The sequence below is a fragment of the Falco cherrug genome, chromosome 14 (assembly GCF_023634085.1).
Source record: "Falco cherrug isolate bFalChe1 chromosome 14, bFalChe1.pri, whole genome shotgun sequence".
In the NCBI taxonomy this organism is placed as follows: Eukaryota; Metazoa; Chordata; class Aves; order Falconiformes; family Falconidae; genus Falco; species Falco cherrug.
The window spans coordinates 19,748,191-19,765,674 of NC_073710.1; the positions used below are offsets into that span (position 1 = coordinate 19,748,191).

At 41.1% G+C, this 17,484-nt stretch overlaps 1 long non-coding RNA gene across 2 annotated transcripts in view; it reads left to right on the forward strand.

Moving 5' to 3' along the window:
- Positions 1–17,484, forward strand: part of LOC114015407 (uncharacterized) — a 58,247-nt gene that overhangs the window by 26,648 nt on the left and 14,115 nt on the right. Inside the window, exon 4 of one of the 2 annotated variants that reach the window (XR_008735123.1) lies at positions 15,828–16,031. The exons of the other annotated variant lie outside the window; for it this stretch is intronic. This is a non-coding gene — a long non-coding RNA (uncharacterized LOC114015407). Of the gene's footprint in view, positions 1–15,827; positions 16,032–17,484 lie in introns of those variants that run through there. 2 annotated transcript variants of the gene reach the window in all.

The following is a 17,484-nucleotide window of genomic DNA, read 5'->3' on the forward strand; positions in this document are numbered from 1 at the left end:
GCCCAAGACTAGCGGGGACTATCCTTTAGATAATTGTGATTTTATTTCTTTCTTTTTACCAAAGAATTTTGAAAATTTAAATCAGAGCTAGTGGCAGGTCCTGGGTTGTCCGTAAAGGGCACGTACAGAGCGGGTACAAGCAAGCAGTGACTCTCAAAGACCTTACGATTGAATGAGCTCTTTACGCCATTGATTCCTGCCATTACACCAATGAGTCTGACCCTTGGTGTTTCTGAAATGCTTTCAGAAAGCAAAACTGTACACTGACGTCAATGGTAAAGATTCTATTTATTTATTTAGAGGTTTCTCTTGCTTTGTCTTCATATGACATATATGTAAAAGAGTGTGACATTAAGGCACATGCAAGGAATTTCAGAAAATGCTGCATGTAATTGAAGATTTCTGACTAGGATCTGTACAGCAACCAGGACCATCATGTAATGGAGCAAATATCAGTATCAGCTTCATCTTTAAATCCTCGATTTTCCCTGCCTTTTTTTACTTTACCATAGATTTTTGTGGTATGATTTTATTTCTTCCCTTTTTTTAATTTATTTTAAATAATACCAATAAAAAAGCCGGGGGGTGAACTTCATTGGAAATATTTGAAATATTCTCCACTGGAAAAATAATATCCTGTAATAGATGGATAGTCATGTAAACACACAGCTGCCTAGCACAACAAAACCAGCCTGGATTCATGGGTATGACTTCAGGTGGCATAGTGGGGAGGCAGGCGGACTTTTGCAGGGGATTAATACACCAGGTTTGAACCTCTGGGGATGCTGGTTCCGGTTCAGGCTCTGGTTGGGAGGGAAAATAAGTATGGTGGTCTCATTAGTCCTCGTTACAAAAATCGACCACATGATTTGGTACCGTTGGCAGCCCCTCGCTAGATAAATCCGGGACTAGAATAACAAGGTTTGCTGCAAGCTAGGCTTGAGGTGCCTTGGCAGGGAGGGGAAGCTTGCACAAAGCCTGGCTGTACCGAGGCCAGTGTTAACAGTCTCTTTACTTTCATTTGCTCTGAATTCACTCATATATTTGCAATCAAAACTGTTTTAATGTCTTTAAAAAAAAGAAAAGTAAAAAGGAGGGAGTAAAAGAGAGACAGACAGCTTTTGAATTGTAAAACATAACAGACCCCCATTCCTGACAAGTTTTATTGCTGCTCAACTAAATCCCTCAAGCCTATCTCTAAATTAGCTGAATTAGAAAAGATGTAAAACTAATCAGAATACTGCTGTCTAGATACTCCTTTGCCTGAAATATAGGAACTTTACCTTCTGGTAGAATCATTATATATATGTTATCAGTTATAAATAAACTTTTATAAGGGACTAGCAAATTAAGTAGTTTGGATTTCTTGAAAGAATATATAATCTCTTTACTTTTTCCCAATTAAGCAATTTCAATATTTTAACCTCATCAAACTGCATTTATAAAAAGGTCCCTGGATTTCATAAGTGTCCTGCAGTACAGTTTGCTGCACACCACATCTGAACAAATTAAGGTGAATGTATGTATATAGGTATCCCCCCTCTCCTTCCCAAGAGAGTCTCAAATGAGCCAAATATTCAACTGATGTAAATCAGTGTTGTTCCAGATACTTTTAGACATGATATACTGCATTAAATCAACAGTCAGCCTTCTACAACTGCCTCCATCACTATGCCTGGTTGAAGCTGTAATTAAAGTCTGTGTTGCTCAGGAGTCAGTACCCAGCAGCCTCGGAGGATTAATTAGGTCTGATATTTATTTCTTTTGATACAAAACCCAGATGTGTGCAGTTAAGCCAAAAACCAAAGGGAGAGCCATCCTGCTTTTTTTTCCAGTGGGCAGAGGAAAAGCAATGTTGCCCACCCAGAATTAAAGAACAGAGGCAAATAATTATCATCATGGAACAATTTGGCAGCAGCGTGGTTTCATAATCTGCTAAGCCACTTTACCTGCCTGATTATGAAATAATTCAGATGGCCTCAACTTTTTTTTTGTTATTGTTGTTACCAAGTATTGTAAATATATATCTATACGTGTGTTGATTTATTTGTCTGAAAGCTGGGATGAAAAATATGGAGGGAATACTCTTGCTCCCTATGGTTATAGAAATAAATCAGCTTGTATTTCACTTGAAGTATGTGTTCCTCAATGTGTTATAAAAATACATGCCCATTCAGTGAAGGGTTTACCTTGAAATTAATTAATGAGACTGGAAAATAGCGAAAACACTCTAAATCGTTAGCAAGTGTAGTACCAGCTTTGGTTCCCACAATGGAAGGGACATCTCCTGCAGAAGAATGTAGTTCAGGTTTTATGCTTAGAAAAATGTAGGGCTCAGGGAATTTCTGATATTGATCTTTGTGCTGTGGGCACCCTCTGGCAATACTACCTCACTCAGAAAATTCCGCCAAATTGGGCCAGCATCAGGTGAATTCACATGAACCATGAAACAGCTCCATATGATACCAATTTGTGCAGCATTTCTTATTCAGCCTTTTCTTTCAATGAGAAAAATGATCCACTCCCATAGATATAATTCTGATTTTTTTTTCATTATAAACAGAAAAACAGCAAAAAAGGTTTTTTCAGTGATAAAATATAAGAAGCAGATCTTCTTACAGTAGAAGGGGTAGGGATCACCCAAAAACAAATATTGAAAAGAACTACGGAATGATCAGACCATTAAGAAATCTTTCCCCTCGTTCCGGTTCAAAGAAAGCTCTGAACATTTTTAAAATAATATATGAAAATTCAGGAGTTATTTTCTAATAATTTCTGTTATTCATTTCTTGTTGTGTACCTGGGTATTGATTCAGAGTAATGAGACTCCCACTGATTTCACTGAGTTTTGGATGAAGTCCCTCGGAGAGATTTGAGCCAGTGATCTAATGATGAAAGACTGGAAAACCCATTCCTTTTCCCTTATGCAGCTAGCCAGCATATTATACTGGAGATATGCAACATTTTTCCCCTCTGAATAATTCCTATAGAACTTGGTGAAGACTAGTTTTTCTCTTTCTCACTGATTGCATCAGTGTATTTTACAGTATCTTCATATATTTTGGTTTACAAGGAAAAAAATGGACTAGAAAACAGTAGATTGATTTTTTTATTATTATTATGTTTCTGATTTTTACTTTCTTTTCAGGTAGACTTTCAAAAGCAGGCTTTTGCATAGTTTCCTGGAGCATTTCCTCGCTGCTTTGCAGCTCGTTAAGCTCAATTTCTATGTTTTTGTTGAGGGTTTTTCAGCCCATCTATGGGGCATCTCACAGGTCTCCACAGCTCCAAATGTCAGCTGAAAAAACAAGCCCTCTCTTTTCAGCTCCTCCAGTTGATGCAAGGCACATCAGGACTCAGGCAAAAGCGGGGGGGGGGGGGGGGGGGGGGGGGGGGGGGGGGGGAGGAAAGCAAACCCACAGTATTTGGGGTTAGGAGCAACTGCTACTAGTAGGTGTCCTAGTCCTCCTCCCCTTCCAGGTTCTGGAGAACATCAGCCAAAGTGACCTCAGCAAAGGGGTACGACATCCCTCCCCGCTCTCCCCAGGTCTCTGCTATGCTTAATACTGTCAGAAAAGTCTCCAGCAAACATTTGTAATTGCAGGGAGAAAGAACACTGCTGTCTTTATTTTTTCTAACTTGACATCTATCAAATTTAGTTTAAGTGTTCCCCTGGGTCAGTCGAGTTGCTGAGCTATAAACTAAAAATAATTAAAATAAAATATTAAAAAAACCTCAAGCTTGCTTGCCAGGAGCGTATCGTTGGGAGTTAACAGCTCTCAATCATGTATTTCGGAGTGTTAGAATAGCTGAAATAAGACAGACAGGCTTAATACAACATAAAACTGTAATTCTTTGATGTTTTGATGCTACAGGATTGATTCTTGCACTTCAGGGCAAAACTGATTTCTGGGACAGGCATTTGGAATCTATATGCATTTTTTTTGTTTGTTTTAATACTACAGTTAATATGAATTTTATAGGACTAGCTTAACGAAAAGGAAAGGCAGGGGAAGGTAGAAGGAGTCATTCTGATTAATACCTTAGATAATAAAACCTCGCCCTGACAATTCCTATAAAACAGCAGTTACCTTTTTGTACTATAAAAGATGACTTTGCCAATTTATTGACCCCACCAGATGTATCAGCTATCACCAAAATTGGAAATTCTAGTTACAATGACTTAAATTTTGGCTTAAACCTGACCAGACACACAGCATGTTCCCAGACTGGTCACATTCATAAATGTCATAAAAAACATACTTGTTCTCTGACATGCACGAAATAGAATTCTCAAACAAGACATCTCTAACCAGAAAGGCATGAAGCAAAAATCTTTAACCACGTGACAGAAAATGAGGACGGCTAAGAATGGTATTTTGACATTGGTGGACTGCTGAAGTAAAGCTTCTCTAGGCATAGCTTTAACATTGTTTTTATTATTTTTATTATTCTTACTGGTCATAGTAACCATGTGAGGTAAAATGAAAAAAAAATAAAAATCAGTCAAAACATGGTTCAAAAATGTTGTGTAGGCTGTTCCAGTATAAATTTAAAGAGAAAAAATTAAGTCAAGGATCACGTTCAGGGGTTCTGAGTAGAATCAGCCATCAAGATGTGCACAATATGCAACTAAAGGATTAACCTGGGTTGTCTAGCCAAGCCCATTTGCATCTAATGCTTTTGCTTTTCATTATGTATCTGCTGCACTTTAATTATAGATTTATTCTTACACCTAGTGAAAAAAAGATGTAAGTTCACCTCACTTTTTCACTACAAGCATGTTACCATTGAAAAACAATCCGTTCTGGAAAATGACATTTTTTACAAAATGTTGGCATTATCAATACTTTTATGTTTCCTTTTAAAAATCAGTGACTTCGTATTTCTGCAGGCACTGTTAAATATAACAGTATTGTCTGTCTGAAGGCGATAAAGCCGTAAAGTTGAGAGGATTGCCTGCATTCAACCTTCAAAAACAGACAGTTCATTCTTTCAAGCCCTAGAAAATAGGAATAATTTTATTTAAAATGTGACATTGCAACTAGCTCTAAATCAAAACCAGACACAATATCAATACTCTGTTGTTGTCAATACTGCCGAAACACCAACCCTCCCCAGCTTTCAGCTGAGTCTGTATCTCACCTCCGCAACCACTGCGCTCCTCTGATACAAATTGCCTCTCCATAACGAGGGGCCAACTGCCTCGCAGAGGGGATGCCCTGGAGTCAAGGGAGCGACGCCCACGGATGGTTTGGTCCATGGCTAGCCGAGGATTTGGAAATGAAATGTGCTCCAGCGTACAGACGAGAGGTGGTTGGGAGTTTTCCAAGGTACTTATTTGGCGGGGTGTCACAGAATGGCAATTTGTTGAAACTGAAACCATTCACAAGGGAAGGTCTGTCTGAACAAAGTTCCCAACTCAGAGTGAAAAGCAAAAACAGAAAAGCAAGTAAGAAAACACAAAAAAAAAAAAAAAAAAAAAAGGGAGGGGGGGGAGGTGGGGACGGGACGGGGACGGGACAGGGGACACAACAAAGAGCAATTAGAGAAGCTGCCCCTTTCTGCCAGTCCTGGAGGAAAAAGTTCTGGGGTCTGGCTTGCCATGACTCTTGCCTTTCTCACTGCAAATGGCAATTTATGCAGATTTTTTTAGAACAAAATTACAAAGTCAAAGTGGAATAGAACAACAGAAAGTACATTCACTCAGTCTGATCTCTTGAAATGAACCATTCCTGGACTTCTTTAAGTTTTGATTTTTCACCCAGTTCCATGGCCATGTTTTGTGTTTATCACCACAACTTGCTAAAACTACATAAATTCTAATTGATCAAAAATACCTGCTTCAGCCGGTAGCACATGATTAAGCAACCAGTACCTGCAGGAAATGTTGTGTGAAGCCTATTCTTTACTGGAAAACTGCTCCCTTTATAATCCACTTTTTCAGAAAAGCTACCTGCTGTTTAGGTTGACTTCTGATGTGCTGAACTCAAGGTATTTTAGGACTTTAAGGAAAAATGATGAAGAATAAATGATTCCCTCTTAGAACTTACAAGAGCTGCCTCAAAACCTTAGAATACAGTAAAGAGATTTTCCAATAGTGCCAGAGGGTATTTTGAGTGAGCAGATGCTGCCGTTCACCTTTTTTACAGGCATAACAGAATGTTTATGATTCAGTCACGACACGCTTGCTCTGCGGCAAGGAATTATGACCTAGCTGTCCTTTGCCACTCATTTCAGTGAGATGTTTTCTGTCCTCTGGGACTTTGCCTTCCAGTTCTTGAAGGAGGAGAGAAATACAAGCAGGCTGTAGCAAAGATGTACGTGGTAAAGTCAGGCTTGGTATGAGTGCAACTCTCCTGATACCCAGGATAATCACTCATTTTTGTATCAGATCTGGTTTTGGTCTTGTGTAGGTTGAACCCATTTGCTATGGTCCTGATATATGTCAGGCAGTAAAGACGCGTGAGTTACAGCTGCCGTAGGGTTGGTCCTGCAAGGTGGGAGGATGGAGACCTTCAGTGGAGGTGGGATGTAGGCGAGCGGGATTGCGCAAATCTGGAAGGCTGCTGGCCGTCTAGAAACAACATATAATATCCCGAGGGCTGCAAATATTGACTTATTAGCTAGCTGTAGGTAGATCTGGCTGCGGTCTGGCCTGGGATGAGTTTACCCCTAGGCTCAGTCAAATGGGCTTTAAGCAGTTCTTGATCCCAGAGGGAGCACCTGACCCTCCTCGAACGCTGTCACCAGCATTGTGGTTTTCTCCATCTTTGTGTCCCACACCCAGTGGAGGGAAGAGCCAGGAGCTGTTATCCCTCTGCATTTGCATGCAAAAAGGGAGGCAGATTTTAAGATGTCCTTCCTGAAGAAACACTATATTTCCTTTCACCCCCATATTCCTTTTCCCCCTGTTATCTCCACCCCAGTTCTTTCCTTACCACTAGCCCAGAGAGGGAGAAAAGAGAGAGAAAGAAAAGAGAGAAATATGCTGCCTGGATTGGAAAAGTCATCTTTTCCCAGGAGCAGCGTAATAATGTTAATGGAAGGGAGAACGGGAAAGAGGAAATGTTTCGCTAACGTGGAGAATTTCTGGCCTGGGTTCTTTCTGAGGCCTGTTTGTCAGGGGGAAAAGGAAATTGGTGGCTGGATGAAATATGAGCTGATGCAGCTGCAATGCCTTTAAATACAAGCTTTTTTAGGCACACTGGTGCTTCAGTTTGGGGATATAAGCAGATGCTGAATGCCTTTCCCTACTTCACATGGGGCCTTTGCGTGCTGTGGTTTTAAGACCAGTGTTCAGGTGATAAAAAAAAAAAAGGGGGGGGGGATGGGGAGGGGAACGAAATGTCATTTTCGGAGAGGCAAAAAATACTTCAGGCTCTTTGGTGTGTAAGTCATAAAGGGCTTTTTGTGCATGGGTAGTCAGTGCAGTGTCAAGAGAAATCACTTGCACAAGGTGGAGTAACACTATCTGAAATTAAATTCTGGCCTCCATTTACAAGTAACACTTCAAGGTTAAGGAAAAAAAAAAAAAAGCTTTTTCTTTTCAAGAAATTGAAGGGAACTAAGAGACGTCCCCTCCTCTCCTCCAAAAACATGCCCTAGGTGTTCTTGCTATCCGTAACACGACAGCCCCAGTAATTAGCAGAGCTCATCAGCCAAAGCTAATGAGCACACGGCAGCTTTGAGCTTTGTACAGTGGGGTGAAACCCGGGCGGAGGTTTAGAGCCGCTCTGATCTGAGAGGGTCTGCACTGGAAAGGTTTGAACTCTCGTGCTATGGCTTTCCAGGCTCTTTGAGCATGGTTCCTATTTATACTAGGTTTCCTTAGCATAAAGGGGCCTTCAAGTGGGCATGCAGTGAAGGAATATTTCAAGGCAAAGAGCATGCAGAGCGGGCTCTCACTACCCTCCTTGCACCTTCCTTGGAACAAGCCCCTCACTGTTTTCTTACAAGGGTGAAATGCCAGATGTAGCTCTAGTCCGAGGTGGAGGAGAAAGGCTTTGGCTCTCAGTCCTATCAAAGCTCTTTTGCGCTGTGCTGGTGTGCCTCAAGGACCTAAGTAATTACTTACGAGTTTTATTCTGGATCCATTTTTTTTATTCCTGTAATGTAATTTCTGATTTCTTACTCTTTCTCCATTGCTGGAAAGATGAAAATTCACCTCAAGCTGGCCGTCCGAGGTGGAAGTTGTGCTGGCACGTTCTGGAGATGTCATTGAAATATAAATAGCAAATAGATGATTAAAAATAGTTTGTCCCCTTGAATGGTTGCTTTAGAATTTAAGGATTATTCCCAGCTCCTGAGACCTCCTTGGCTCAGCCCTGGCTGGGACTTTTCATTTATTTTTTCATGCCAGCCTCTGTTCCACACTCTTAAGGAAATTAAGGTGCACTAAATGCCCTGCAAAATCTGGCTTTTTGTCCAAAGACAAAACACAGCTTTCTGTGACAATATTTATGAACTATATTCTCATCCAGCTTACCAAAGTCCCCAAAGAAAATGTTTCTTACTGTTTATACCTGCTCCTTTGCCAAGCAAAGATCGCTCAGACCGTAGAATAATCTCCCAAAAGATGTATTGGAAACTGGGTTTGGCCTGTTCAGTGTAGCTGAACTGATTAATGTAGCTGGTTGTCATTTTTAGAACTAATGATTTTTAACAGAAATGGTAGTCTTTAACCCAAAAAACTTTGTCCTAAGCTCTTGACTTTGTATTCTTTCTTTCTTTCCATATTTCCATAATTTCTATTGAAAGGTTTTGCTATGACTTGTTTACCAAAAATGTTTCAATACTTCATTTTAATCCAATAACCATTTCAGAAAGAAAATTAATCTGTTTCAAAGCATTATGATTTTTTAAAGGATCTATTTTGACCTGAGAATATTGAAACTCAGGCTAATTGCAAACACAGGTTTTCAACAATCAAGTTTATTTTCTCTGCAGAAAACCTCACCCATATGCCTGCAGGGAATAGCTGCATTTGCCAAATCCAACTTTTGGTGCACAGAAGAAGTGGGATATATAAATAGAAAGTGTAAGCTTTTGGATATACAAAATGGGTTTGTAATTTAAGGCCTCCCAGCCGGTGGCAACAATTGTCCATGTCTTGTGGGGTGTCAATTTTCCCTCTTCTCTTTATTTGGCTCAGCAAGCCACCTTCTGCAATCACAGTTTAAAGTCTTGGCTTATGCCTCCTCTGCCTCCTATCTCACATCGAGTCGCTGTCGTCCTGTGGAGCTGCAGGATGCTATCCGCTAATCCGATGCTGCAGTCTCCAGGCCTGCGGTGGGATACTGAAAAAAAGGGGGGGGAGGGAAGCTTTCCTAAATGATATACCAAATTACACATTATTTCACTTGACAAACAAAAACTCTTTTGTGGTTAGCAGAATGAATCGTGTACATCATAATTTTGACAGCGAGTACTGAGGTTGAACTGGCTCTTTAAACAATTTCCCTGTGTACGCATTGCTGTTCCAGTTCAATGCAAGCATATGGCAAACACAGAAACTATACTTACTGATGCCAGGGCATGACCAAAATCTATAATAATGTTGTTTACTTTCACCAACTCTGCAAGAAAGAATGTAGCCTCATGCACTTAAATGACCTCAGAAGAGTCACACTTTTGCTTTGTCAATAATTTACTGAAAACATGCGTTGCCCCTTAGAAACACAAGGACCCAAAATGTTTGCAGTAACTGAGTCAAACTCTTCTATACAGAGTCTTGCTTGTCTGCTGGAGAAAACCTAAGGAAATTCTCTCCATGACGTTGGTGAGAGTAGAGGAAGGCAGCAGACAAGCGTAGCTTGTGGAGAATACTTGGCTTATGCTCTTTTTGTTGTTGTCATTTCTGATAAAAATCATAATATTTCAAAGTCTTCTACAGACAGAGCTCTGCCAGCTTCCTTCTCCCACTAAATTGGCCGTTCTTGAGTGCTGCCAGGAAAGAACGTATTTTAGCATCCTAGCGCTGCGTGGTCTGGCAGGCAAGCGTTGGGAGGCTGAGGTTGTTGGCCACTCCTCTGCAGAAGGTTGTAACACCCAGTGCTCAAGGGGGTTTTTCTCCGCACTTTTGTCAGGCACTAAAGCAGCCCTAATGATGTGGAGCCACGGGACAGTGCAGGCTTTGAAATGCTCGGGGAATAAACAAACCCAGCTAGCTGCCTGTGGAAACTCCAGCTCTCGCAGAAAAAACATCCTTCACAACCAAAATCAGAATGTCAACAGGAGGATAGTCTTCATTTCACTTTGGTTCGAAACATTGCAAGGAAAGAAGAGGAACAGCCTGAAGGGCCAGGATCTCTTAGATGAAGATGTGTGTTGAGGGAACAGGAGTCAAGGAATTTGAGCAACGTTGCGGTAATATAATAGCTTGGATAAATTTTAAGTGACAGCAATTGCAAAGACTAATGCTGCTGAGGTTCAGGAGATACTGTGTAAATGGATCTGCATAAAGTAGTTTTCCTGTTGTCTGGAAAGCATGCAGACATGGACTTCAAGCATCAAAGTCTTCAAGCTGTGGGGAGCTGAGCTGCACTACCTCCCATTCCAGGCAATGAGAACCAGGACACTGCATCCGATGGCAAGTTGTTCAAAATCAAGATTCCCTCTGTTGGAGACAGTGTTTGTACAAGGCTGAAGCAGGATAACCTATTGGTAGAGTCATAAATACTTCTTTCTGGAAGGAGAGAACATCACTAATCTACATTTCCTCCTTTTTATGCTTCGCAATTCACAATGTCCTCTCCCATTTCTTAGTCATCAGAGCTACATACTATATGCACTCCAAAAAAACCTGATAAAAATTCGAGAAACCAAAAAACTCAGTACCCAAATAGAAATCAGATATTTTCCTAGCAGTTAAAACTCAATTACAGTTAAGTCACATGTTCACTGCACTCAATAGCTCATAAAATGGGCAATGAACTCACCAGGTACTCAAGTATTGGATGGATGAGAGACGGCAGCACTGGGAGATGGGCAGATATCCACCCACAGGGGCTCAGCCTTTGGGATTTACTGAGGTTCAGCCTGAGCCTTGGCTGTCTCTGGGTGGAGGCAGAGCTGTACTGGGCTAATAAGCCCAGCTGGAGTCTGTCTGGATCTGCAGAGAGCTAACTCAGGTTCTTCTGCAGCCATGCTAAAGTCAGCATGCCAGAAAACAGAGCACCCGCAAGTGCTCGAGAGCTGATTTGTACGTCTGTTTAGGCCTAGGAAGAGCTAGATGTTGCATGGGCACAAGCATCCTGAGGCACTCCAGGGGTCCAGCCTCCAGCAGTTCCGTACATAAAAAAATCATCGAAGAATCAGCTGAGGAAAGACATTTACCAATTTGCCCGAACCAGAGAAGTTTATAAATCTTTGCAGCCATTGTACTGATGGTGACTCCTTGCACGAACTGGGGGAGATACCCACGCTTATTACCGGTCAAAGATACTATCAAGAGTCAGATCCAAAGACCAAGGAAGTCACTGAAGTTGCTCAAAGAGCTTTGGGTTTCATTGGCATGTACTGTATGCAAAGGCCCAGTGAACAGATTTTGTTGGAGCCACGGAAGCATGGGTGGATCCAGATCACACTGCTCTGCTCACCTTGGAGCAAGCCCAGACATGGAGATTTCAGCCCCCAGCCCCCCCAGTGTATTGCTCAATGGTTAGGTTTGGTTTCTGCATGCGATGTGCTCCTGGCTGGGACAGGGCCACTACTAATAACAAAAATGCGGCATCAGCACGGATCATGGCCCTTTTCCTTTGTTTTTTTTTCTTCCTTTCTTTCTTTTTGTCTGAATACACATAATCTAAAGCATAAGGTCCCATTACAGACTGGAGGTGCACACTTTTATTAATGACAGGTTGTCTATTCTTTCAGCTCAGACCTCTTACAAATAGAGGGTTGCCGTATTAGTAGTCAGGTCAGGCAGAACTTAACTCTTGTATTGTTTTAATTTTTGTGTTGGAAATCCAAGGGTTTGCAGCAAAGGGATGTTTCTAGCAATTCTGAAAATTCACGTTTGAAAGCTAAACCACACTTTGCTCACTTGGGCTTAAGATTAGTTCCTCTGAGTTGACAATTTACTCTTTCAACTTGTAACCTAAGATCTTTCTTTCACCTCTTTGGGTGACTCCAAGATGAATTAAGTCTTCTCCTCTGCCAAGAAAGCCCCAGTTCTACCAGCAGAAATGTTGCTAAATAGGGGATAAAGGGGGATCTGATTCATCTCTTAACAAAATATGTAAGTGTAGAAATAACACCACTGAAATTAATGGACCTAACAGAAGAAATGCATCAAAGAAATGTTCTTTCTCTGTCACTATGTGGATATGCAGATAAACATACAGCCACATTTAAGCCTTTCAAAAAGGTCAGTTAAATGATTCCCAATCTCTAGTTTCACATGATTTTGCAGCTTCTTGGTTCCAGCTCCGAGGAGAAGCAGAGGTGCTGAAATACAGAAAGATAGGATATCCTCTTTGTGTCACTTTTCCTACTGGAAAGGGGAAATAATGGAAAACTTGTAAGAAGTCCTGTTCTCATGAGACTTTCAGCTTCTTTATTCAGACCAAACGATCCTGGCTAGTTCAGATAAGGTTACTTTAGCTATTTACCCATTGTAAAGTAAATTATCAAAAGTCTTCAGGCTTGTCCATCATTAGCAAAGGTTGAAAAATCCCCCCTCTTTCCCATGACAGGGTTAAGAAAACAATGTCAAAATCTCTTTCAGTATCCAAAAGATGCACAATTCGGTGCCAAAAGCATTTTAGTAAAAACTAGCTTCTCCGCAGCTTTTCTACCTATGCATGTGTTTGCTTCGGAAGTTGTAGGAGTTGCAGGGAAAATTGTTTGGGCACATGCCTATTCAGTAAGATATCCTGAGGTCTTTAAAAAATTGACATCTTTTTCTGATGGGATTTTTTCCTCCTTGCTTATTACCTCTACATTGAACCTGGCGGCATGTATAGGGCAGTGCCCCATCTTGGCCGGCCGGGCTGCACTCCCCGTATGGAGCCACCCGCTCCCAGCCTTGCTGGTGAGCAGTCCTGCTGCTGGAGGGACAAAACCCTGCCGGAGCAAGGTAATTCACCAGTCTCCTCTCACACCCCTCCAGACAGCCTGTCCTGTCTCTTCAGCTGCATGTTACACCAGGCTGAGCTCCTACACCAAACCCTGCTTCTCATGCCTTATCTTTAGGGTCTGGCAGAAGAGAAGAGGGACAGGGGGAGGGAGCTGAGCTCCCCCCAGCACTGCCTATAGCAGGGGCCCATGGAAATACCAGAAGAAGATTTGTTGCATCATTTGGCAATTTTTCACTGCTCTACTGTACCTCTCTGCTCAGACACGCTTTGTTTATTGTGTGCCCTTCTAATCCTGGCACTGTCAAAGCCTGGTCCATTAAGCTAGCATTATTATGATTTATTAGCTGTGCATGGCTAACATAGTGTTATGACAGTTGGGATGAGATTAGGTTGCAGGTCAACCTGCTCCTTAGACTGGAACGTTTTCAGGTCTCTTTGGATCTAAGGGTGAGTTTTAGACTGAGGAAAACCCAGAGGAGAAAGAAAGGGAGGTATGTGGTGCTTCTCCATCCTATACTCATGACACCTCTGATAAATGGCTAGAGAAACCTACTTGTTAGAAAGCAGAGGTGGAAAGAAAAAAAGAAAAAAAAAGTATTTGGTGAAGGTAGAGGAACAGTGCTCCTTCTCTCAAAACAAGAAGCTCCCAGACCGAGAGAAAACACACTCACATTTTCCAGTCCATGCCTAATTTCAGACATAATTTATGAGATCAAAACACCTTGGTGATCAGAAGTAGGTACTTTGTGCATGTTTCTCATTTCTTTCCACTTCAATGAAAATAGTTGGGTAGATGTTCAACCAGACTCTTTTTACATGCCAGAAATCCCAGCTATTTGTACCAGAACCCTCTCTAAATCAGAACAAAAATGTTCTCTGGTTTGCCAACTTCTAAGCACCTTCTTTTATTTTGCTGAGTAATTATCTCTTTGTTTGTCCAGGGGAATATCTAATAACTCCCTGTTCACGGAAGGACAGTGACCTCCGAATGAACCAAAAATAGCCCATACAATAATTTCAACAGTATGCTTAATATCTGATTTGGGGGCCCCTTTGGGTCTGATGCGTTACATCACTTCGCACAGGGGCAAAGCGGAGCAGGACAAAGCATTGACCCTTTCCCAGGAGGAGCAGCAAGTGTGTGCTGGCTGGGAGGAGGAGGGCTGACGGTGCTCCCCCATCAGTCACCCAGATCCACTGTCGTTCAACGCACACATCCAGTAAATTGTTTCAATCAAGTTGCGGTTGGGAGAAGTATGCTCCGTATAATTCACTGCAGCCTCCTGCCTGTGGACTCCTCTGTTTATAGCATGGCCTTAATTGCTTTTTTTTTCTCTTTTTGCTCGACTGAATTCGTTTAGAAACACAATATAAGCTAAATGATAAAATCCTTCACTAAACCACTGATAGCTAAGCATTGCCTGACTGGGACAGACAAATAGCCCATTTAGTCTGGAATCCTTTATGCTTCTATAAGGCCTATAATATGTCTAAATTGTGCAATAATATAGCACACAGATAAATTATTCCATGGCAAAAGCTTATGTATTAAACCCTTCCAAAGTGCAACAGAGTGTAGCAGGCAAGATGATTACAATAACTGGCTTCTCTTCCAAGCTCTTTAGAGCTGGATTTCTGCATAGCCCTCACTAGTCATTCAGCCTCAGCGAGCCTCCGTTCCTTCCTCCTCTTCTATCTATCGTCTCCATGGCACTGCTCCGCTTCCTGCCTGTTAAGAATAAGCTGCAAACTTTTTCTGAGCCTATATTTTTATTATCACCTAAGTAACGTGGCTTTGATCTCAATAATGATTTCAGATGGCCTTGTAATAATTAATTAAAAATAGCTTGAGTGATATTTTGACTTCCATAGGACCAAAATCCTTCTGCCTAATCTTTCAAATCTACCTGCTTTGGTTATATCCCAAAGCAGTGAGTGCCAAAGATTAACTATATACTGCGTGATACTTTTTCCACAGATTTTAAAGTGTTTCCCTTAAAGGCAGTGATATTTTTTTCTTTTTTTCTTTTAATGGGAAAGCAGTCTCATTAGTACCAGGTGATTCATTTAAAGCACAATTACACAGGGAATTCAGCTAATTGATTGGATAACCCTAGATTCATTTGTAAAAACACAATCCTCAAACCTGAAGTGCTTGGACTTAGTGGTAGCCGTGTACCGAGAAGTTTACTTTAAAAGCAAACGTTTAGGTTAATGGGATCCATATGATATGAATTCCTAATAACTTTACCATGGGTGGGCTTATCGAACTGCTTATCATAACAGAAGTCGGGCCATTTCAAAGGACCTTTCTTCTGAGACTTTCTGAAGACTTTTCTTTCACCCCAGATCTATAGAAAATTCCACTAACTCTCCATTGAGAAAATATTTGAGCTCCCTCTCATGCCATGATTCAAAGGGATTCTTTTCAAAATGTGTATTTTTTAACCCTTTGTCAGCAGGACAAAGCATTTAATAGAGGTGTGTGGTTCTTTGAAGGGGGAAGAGCTCTGAGCAGGAGTGTTTGCTATGCTGCTGCTCTCAGGTCCCGGAGGTTGCATTTATGTATAACAGTGGTTGGGAGCTTGGACTGAAGATGTTAACTTGCCTGTAAACTAAAAGAAGAGCTTGAGGGTAATTTGGGCTCACTCAAACCCAGGGAACTCAATGCACGTCTTCCAGCTGACCTCTGTGGGCTTTGAATCAGATCCATAGAGAAATTCTAACCACTATTTCTAATTACAGAGGGGAATAAATGAGAACAAACATCCCCTAAAGAGGCACTGGAACATTTAGCAATCAAAGGAGCAAGGCCACTGCACAGTTTGAAGACAAAATTTCCTACGCAGAACTGAATTGTCTTAGAAGCAAGCCGAGAAACTTCTGCTACAGTAACTAACATTTCTTAATTTCTTCGTACTTTAAAAAAAAAATTAAACCATATTACATTTGCCAAAAAACATGTTACTGGAAATTGGTCTTCTTTCTCAATTATGCTGAAGTTGATTGTATAATCTTTTTCCCAATATAGCTTTTTTAAAATATAGAAAAATATAGAAACAATTTTAAGCAGCTAAACATGGCAGTGGAGTTTTATATAAATATGTGTGTACGTGCATTTAAAGAGAAATCCAGTACCCTGATAATCTCTGGGAAAGAACAAGCTGGCAGTGTCACGGCAGGTATGGAAATTGCCATGACGTTCATTGAAGACAGCATGATAATTCTATCATTATACTTTTGGTATTTAAATAAAACAGAAACCCTATCACTTAGCAGAAGAGAGGGAAAGCACCGTAAAACATAATCGTACGGATAAGGGTCCTGCTGGGATAGCTGCACGGACTGAAAAAAAGAGAAGAGATTAAAACCACTAACTGTAGTCATACTTGGCATTGACCTATGGGGACATTAAAGTGATCTACAAATATGTGAAAAAGAGTGATCAAGGGTAATTATTTAAGATAACAAAAATAAAGAGGGAGAAAGAGAATTAAAATGGTCCAGTGTGAAGGAAAGAACAAAGGTTATGTTTCAATGAGAACTTCGGAGAAAGCATCAGTCTCTTGCAAGAGGGTTTCCAGTGGCACACACTGCTGTCACCATTCATGATAAATCAAACTAAATGCAAACCTCATGCAAGATTTTGGTACAATCTAACCAAAAGATCTGTAATTTTTAAAATTAAAAGGAAAAAGAAAAAAAAAAGCTGAACACTACTTTGAGTGTAAAATGTGAAATTGAAATTAAAAACCTAATTCTAAACTAAGCAACCTGTAAAAGTTTCTAGTAATCACCATCATCCCTGTCTGCAATGTTTGGTCATGCCCTCAAAGCTTGTAGAGTGGGGTTTTCTTAAGTCCTTAATCATTTGCCCTGTACAACCAATGTCTAAAATGGTTCCATTTCACTGCTGTACATGCTACCCGTCCACAATATTATTGCAAGGAGGTGTATTTGTGATGGCTGTATCCCGTTACAGCATGAGGGATAACGGCCTGGCACATTAGGAGCTGTACAAGGTGATGAGAGGCCGGTGCAGAGTCCGGCGTGTTGATGTACCGAGTTTCCAAACATTAACTAATGCAGAAGGGAAGTCGACACTGGAAAATCTTGTTCTTGACCGTGGTGGGACAGCTGAACACTTCATAACACTATCAATTAATATGCTGCAGACACTGGTCTTCTCAGAGGAGAAGGCCAGGCTGGTTACAGCTCGGAGGTGGGCATGTCACAGGAAAAGATTTGGATTTGTTGGCAAAGAAGTGTGGAAGATGCCTGTAGGTTGCTTGTCAGCACTTCGCCTGGCCTAGACCAGGTGCCTTAAATCATGGGATGCAAACCCACACGTGGATATACATGGACACAAAAACAAAATACCAGATGCTCTACAGCTGTGTCC